Source organism: Mixophyes fleayi, chromosome 10, assembly GCF_038048845.1.
Source record: "Mixophyes fleayi isolate aMixFle1 chromosome 10, aMixFle1.hap1, whole genome shotgun sequence".
NCBI lineage: Eukaryota > Metazoa > Chordata > Amphibia > Anura > Limnodynastidae > Mixophyes > Mixophyes fleayi.
Window position 1 is genome coordinate 80,429,321 of NC_134411.1, and position 7,841 is coordinate 80,437,161.

A 7,841-nucleotide genomic window follows, 5' to 3' on the forward strand; every position below is an offset into this window, starting at 1 on the left:
GATTGCAATAGAACGGAGAGATGCAAGTGGAGGAATGACAGGAGTTGTTGTATACGAACTCCGCCCATGGCAACAAAGCTGACCAATTGTTGTGGAATTCAGAGATGTATAAGCATAGAAATTGCTCCAGGGGTTGATTAACCCTTTCAGTTAGTCCATTTGATTGTGGATGGTATGCTGAAGAGAGGCTAATGTTTGTTCCAAGGAGTGCACAAAAAGATTTCCAGAACTGGGCAATAAATTGACAGCCATAATCAGAGACAATGTCTAAAGGTAGGCCGTGGAGCCGAAAAATGTGCTGGACAAAAAGTGACGCCAAACTCTGTGCACTTGGAAGTCTGGTTAAAGGTGTGAAGTGAGACATTTTACTAAAGCGGTCAACCACTACCTAACTAGTATTGTGGCCTGCTGAAGATAAGAGATCCACAATAAAATCCATAGACAAATATGTCCAAGGTCTTGTAGGAACAGATAATGTCATGAGCTGACCCAACGGGCGGTTGCTAGAGGTTTTGTTTGTAGCACAAATTTCACAGGACATAACAAAATGTCGAACATCTGAAGACATGGTGGGCAACCAAACAGAACGTGAGAGGTTGTCTATGGTTTTAAAGATAAAGGGATGTCCAGCAGTCTTATTTTCGTGGGTTTCAATAAGGACAGCTTTTTGAAGATGAATTGGCACAAATGAGTGGTTTCTCAGAGGGAGCCAATTTGTGAAATCTGCGAAGGGTTGTACCCACGTCCTGGGCTAAACCCGTGTGAATAACTGAAGGCGGTATTATAGGCAGCGGTTTCGGAACTGCTGCGTGATGAGAGACAAACCTCTTGGATAAAGCATCCGCCTATTTTTGGATCCTGGTCTATAAGTAATAATGAAACGGAAACGGGTAAAGAACAATGACCAGCGGGCTTGCCTAGGATTCAGCAGTTTTGCAGATTCAATGTACTGGGGGTTCTTATGGTCAGTAATGACAGACATGACATGGATGGCTCCTTCCAGCCAGTGACGCCATTCTTCAAAAGTCAATTTTATGGCTAAGAGCTCCCTATTGCCTACATCGTAGTTGGCCTCTGCAGCAGAGAACTTGCGGAAGCCGTCAGTGATTACCAGGATCCTTCTAGAACAGAGATAGAACAGCGCCAGCCCCAATGTCCGAGGCATTAACCTTCAGAATGAAGGGCAACTCAGGGTTAGGATGTCTCAAGACAGGGGCGGAGATAAATGCTTTCTTTAATGCTTCAAAGGATTTGACAGCCTCTGAGGATCAATTACCAGGATCTTCCGGGCAACAATGGGAGCCACAAAATCAGAGAAGCCTCGGATAAATCCTCAGTAATAATTGGCGAAACCCATAAACCTTTGAACAGCTTTCAGATTAATGGTCCGCACCCAATCCAGAATAGCCTGAACTTTACTTGGATCCATAGAGAATTCGGTAGAAGATATTATCCTAAAAATGACACAGTCTGAACTCTATGCTTGGCAAAAAGATGATGGTTCTGTAATTTGTGGAGAACCTGATGAACATGAAGCCGGTGCTGAGACAAGTAGTGGGAGTATATTAGTATGTCATCCAAGTATACGACCACAAACCAATCAAGGAACTGCCTGAGCACTTCATTAATGAGGTCTTGGAAGACAGCCGGTGCGTTACAAAGACCAAACGGCATGACCAAATACTCGTAGTGGCCGAGTGACTATTGAATGCCGTCTTCCACTCATCCCCTTCTCTGATGCGGATGAGATTGTATGCCCCGCGGAGATCAATTTTGGTGAAGATGGTAGCACCTTTAAGTTGATCAAACAGAACCAAGATGAGAGGAAGTTGATAGGTGTTGTTTTAGTAATTTGGTTTAGACCTCTGAAATTGATACAAGGACGTAACCCACAAACCTTCTTGGAGACAAAGAAACAGTCAACTCCCACAGGAGATTTTGAAGGCCTAATAAAGCCTTTTTGTGAATTTTCCTCGACATATTCTTGCATGGCCGGAGTTTCATGCATACCCGGCTGTCAGGCGACTTGCCGAAGGCAGCGGCAGGGGAAAAACCGTCTTGTTGCCCTGGCAACGGCAGAGACTCTGGGGCCACATATGACGCCCCAACTGCCAGGACAACATCGGGATGCGGTCAGCAGCCCAAGGAAGCGAGCCATCGCGGCTAGCACAGCCACTCGTTACATAATCATAACAATGATAATAAAATTAATAATGAAAGATTTTCCCCTGGAAATCTTTTTGTAACACTGCATTCCATTACATACAACTTCTACAGTAATTAGGGACTTGTAGTTAAATACCATGAAACAACCTTACGCAATTCAAGTAAAACCTTCAACACCATAGAATTTAAGAGATTATTTGTACTCTTGGTAGACGGGTACAAACAGTTGTCCTATGTAATCCCGCGTAAGTGATATTACCTAGTGAATCGATAGACTGCATTCTGAAAATGGCTGTGTGCACTTTAAAATCATGTCCTAGTTCTAACACCTGTGGTTTTGAAACAAATCATTTTCAATTTAAATCCATTCATTTGTTTGTAAAAACATTACCGTAATATTAAAGCCTCTATTTTCAGATCGCTTTCGGTGCATTAAGTAATATCGCTTTTGATAAATGAAAAAGACAAACCAATATCACATGCTAATAGGTTATTGATCTGGAGAAATTAGTATTCCTGCTGAGAAAACACAGGTGACACATTCTCCAAGGTAAATAAGAATGTCATATTCGAATACATGCTTGGAGGGTGGTAGAAATGACTTGTAACCTGCTGACTTGACAACAGCTTGCAGAAATAGAGATGTAAGTGATGAAGCATTCTGCACAGATTATATACCTTCTTTCCATGTACATGCAATTTTTTGCTAGTTTCTGAGTTATTTTATTTTCAGATATTTTTAGCCTATAGTGCAAAATATTTTGTAGCCAGAACACATTTGTTGGTAGTTATTTTATGATGGCTGATTCATGAAGCCAATTTTCATTTAAGAAGGTTGGTTCTCTATTTTATTATATTCACCTTAATGTTTTTTATTGTCTTTCTTGCAGTCCACAAACCAGCTCCCACTCAGAGGTGTCGCTAAGGGGGGGGTTAATGGGGGAGAACTCTCCCCCTACCCCAATGTTTGGCATAGAGTTCAAGAGTTGGGAAATTTGTGTTCATAGTTGGTAAAATCCAATTGTTCACCTTATGCCAAAACGAGTTTGAAACATGCGATTGGTACGCTACGGCGTAAAAGGGTTAATTATGCACCCGCAAGTGCAAACACAGCAAATACACTTACATTCACACGTACATGTGTAAATAGTTCACTTTGATTGAATTCAATTCCTGACCCTTACTTGTTATACATTGTAAAAATGCTTGGTATAGATACAACATTTTTAACACTGGGAACCCCCTACCGATTTGTTTTTTTTCCCCCCTGGAAACCCACAAATGTTTTGCAGCGGTTCACCACAAACAACACACTGTGCTTTTGCCTGTTCTTGATGCCCAATATATATAAAACCAATTTTTATGTAATTATTGTCATGTTTTATTTTCTTGCATCTTGGTAGATTATCTTTTTGTTGTTCATAAAGATGTCTTGGAGGTAGAGTTGACAATTCAGCACATATTCAGAAGTTGATGGTGCTGAATGTTGTGTGTGTGTTTAAAGGCCATAATTTTTACTTACCTTGTTTAACCAACGATCTATTGCGGATTGCAGCCAGAAAGAGGTGATTAGCTCTCTTTATTTATATTTGTTATTGACCATACTTGCCAACTCTCCCGGAATGCCTGGGAGACTACCGAAATCCGGGTCGGTCTCCCGGGAGAGCAAGCAATTCTCACGATTCCTGGCAGGCTCTGCAAATCAAACGAAGGGGGCGGGGCTTAGAGGCACCGTGTATGCATCATTGTGGCCCATCCCTATTTTATTGGCTAAAAAAAATGATGACTGCTTTGGGGGCGGGGCTAACACAGTGATTCTTCGAGCCCCACCCTCACACTCCCACCTGCCTCCCGGACCTCAAGTTGCCAATGTTGGCAACTATATTATTGACTCGGTAGGAAACATGGTTTTATTTACTCGTTAGTGAAAGCATGCACTTCAGGAGGAGGCAGTGATCTGCCACGCTACAGCCAGAGGCATTTTAAGAACTGACTGGGCCTGTGTGCAACATTAGTCCTTGGACCTCCCACCCCTCAACAAAATGCAAATAAAGGTGCACATAGATTCAAGCTAAGCAAAAAGCTATCTAGCCCACTGAAATTGCTGCAAAGAAGAATAGACTACAATGTTACTACTGCAAAGATTCATATCTCTAGATGCTGGAGAACTACAAATACCTTGCTAGCTGTAGAAAATCTTTGGCAACCAGCAGCTCTTCAGATGGTGGAAGGCCACTCTAATCATTCTAACGCCTCCCTTCCTGGCTTCTTGGCTGGTCTTGAGATGTCACCTGACAGGAGAAACATCACATATAAATCCATCCACTTGACAATAACAAACAATAGTGCAGCCTGTACTGATTGTTTTCTGAGATCCTCCAGGGAACACTTCAAGTACCCCTAGGGGTTCCCGAAACCCTGGTTTGGAATCACTGGCATAAAGCATTTAACTCAGATTTAGTATATCATTTCTTTCTAACTTTCACATATATTTTAATTATGATTATTATGCTTGAAAAATTGGTAGAACCTTAAACAATTAGAACTGTATAAGAACAAACGATAGCTTAATTATATACATGACATATATGGTGCTGAAGCATAATTGTTTAATAAATCGATATAATTGTACCAATTAAAGTTGTATTTTACTATGACACTACATTTCTCCTTAACATAAAGAGTTAAGAAAACCTAACATTTCTATATTTAATAAAACTATAATCAATGTTCAATATCTTAATAATAAGATAAGTATTAGGTAAAAGGTTTTGAGTCTTGGGAAATGTCACTATCATATCTGTTGTTAAATCCTTTATTAATGTAAGACTAAATATGACTTCACTAATTGCAATATTTCTATTTTAGAGTTACCTGTGATTAATTGACCAAAGATCCAGATGTCAACATTGCCTGAGGGCATAAAAAAATTATTTTTGGAATTTCTGTACAACATTTTAATAATTTATGTATATTTGTAAACTAATACCATTGTTGAAATAGTATAAAAACTACTCTGTGAATTAGTAACAGAGATTTCAGTATTGAAATTTCAACACATTGGCTGCGCTGTTATTCAATTGTAAACAGACGTTTTATTAATAAATGTATTTATTTTCCCTTTAAGCAACTGGATCGGACAATCTATTTTTTTCCACTTTATTAGGTCTTCCTCTCGACACTACCTACAGATTCACAGACTTCAGCCTGATAAGAGGATGGATTATATTTTTGGTACAAAGGTAAGAACACATTTGGGAATATATTATTTTTGTAAAAAAAAAATATACAAATATTAGTAGACGGATTTCTTGATATAGTAGGTTGTGGTGTGCTGGAATAGAATCTTGGTAGGTAAGGAAAATCTGATCATATGTATATTTTATTTTTTTCTTGATTTCCAAATCTGATATAGGTTTATAGATTTTACTTTATATTTGATGTTCATAAATGTAAAATGTAAGTTACATTCATATTTGACGTTTAATAGAACAAAGTGATACATTTTGGGATATTAGCAGCGGAAAGTGATAAAATGGGAAATGTGAATGAAAAAGGTTTTTAAAATATTAGTTTAAAATAAGTGTAATATTTCATTTAGAATATTATTGTAAATACAAGGTCAACTTATTGTAATTTTGATTTAGTTACTACTGTGAAAAATACTACATTTTGCCTATATGGTATTACAGAGAAAATAATTTTTGTGCATCCTTTTTATTTATATATCGACAAAGTTTGCGACAGCGCACAAGAACAACTAGTGATAAAAGTAATTCTTAAGAACTTATAAAAATGTAACACTCAAAAGATCCATGGATAAACGATAAGATTACTAATTCAAAAATCACATATAATATACATACAAGAGCTCTTGTATAAAAACCTTCAATATAATACCATAGATTGCAAAATCTAGTTGCAGTTATACATCTACTAAGGACTGTATGCTTATTTTTATATATATTTTTTTATATAACCCTTCAACTAACTAAGAACACAGTACCATCTGAATAATTGTTGGCAACACTCCTTCACAAATCGCCTTTTAGCAGTATATGCCTTATTAATATAGCAATTGGCCATATTGCTTTTAATGGTATTATATTCAAGGTTTTTATACAAGAGTTCTTGTTATATGTATATTATGTGTGATTTGTGAATAAATATAGTAATCTTGGGCCTGATTCAATAAGGATCTTAACTTAAGAAACTTCTTATTTAAGACTCCTGGACAAAACCATGTTACAATGCAAGGGGTGCAAATTAGTTTTCTGTTTTGCACATAAGTTAAATACTGACTGTTTTTTCATGTAGCACACAAATATTTGATAGCTTATTTGTACACTGAAATTTAAAGTTAATATTTGTGTGCTACATGAAAAAACAGTCAGTATTTAACTTATGTTGAAAACAGAATACTAATTTGCACCCCTTGCATTGTAACATGGTTTTGTCCAGGAGACTTAAATAAGACGTTTCTTAAGTTAAGATCCTTAATGAATCAGGCCCCTTATCTTTTATCCATGGATCTTTTGAGTGTTACATTTTTATAAGTTCTTTAGAACCACTTTCATCACTATCTAGTGGTTCTTGTGCGCTGTTGCAAACTTTGTCTACATTTTTCAATTTCTGATTAGGGGATAACCCTAACCCCTAGCAGCCTCGACTCACTAACTACATACCCTGTGCTGAAAGGTTGTGTTATATATTTTTTATTGTACTTTTTATTTATATGCATGCTTTATAATATATCTATGTTTGAATATACAGATGAGCATTTTTAGATTAAGGTAAAATGCATGAGACAGCATGTTGTAAGTTTAACTACTCATCATTTTAAAAATGGTGTCATTAGTTCAACCACTGCATACATAAGTATGTGTATGTAAATATGTGACAAATAAAGAATGAAGGGATAGATACAAATATAAAGCTATATATTTAGTGATAAAATCAGGTGTGAAAGGTACTTTTTATTACTATCTGATTTGTTTAAACCCTGGTGCTTGTGAGTAAACCTGACAAACCGTCATATCCTTATATAACATAAACCTGAAGTGAAGGGAGGATATAGGTTTAACATCTGTGTCATGAAATTCAGAGACTGTGTTTTCAAGCCATTCAATATCTGCATCTGCATCAATATAAATATTTATTTCAGGGACTGAGATATATAAAATGTAATTATATCCTTTGCTTCATTAGTGATAAGGAATTCAGGTGCAAATCTGTAGAAAATAAAATCCACATATAACTAAGTGAGAAGTAGCTACCCACGGTTTTATAAGTGCACCAATGAAAGCCTAACCAAGAAGTGAGGGATATTGCAAGAATCAGTACTGTGAATTGTAAATTGTAAGTGTGCTATAATATTAATTAGTTAATATTTATTCTAAGTGAGGAGTGTTACTTTCAGGATAGTATAATGTAATTTAGTGTGATATGATCTATATATAGGTGTTAGACATAGTGATTTTTTTAGTGATTTAGGATTAGTTTATAAAGAGTATTTTGCAATGTATTAGAAATAGCATAATATCATAATTATCTAGATACTATAACATCCAAATTGACTAATATATCTATATTGAGTCGAATACTCAAACTGATTTAAGTGTTTATGATTTAAATTATTTATTTCATAATTGTACATCTATTTAAAACATATATTT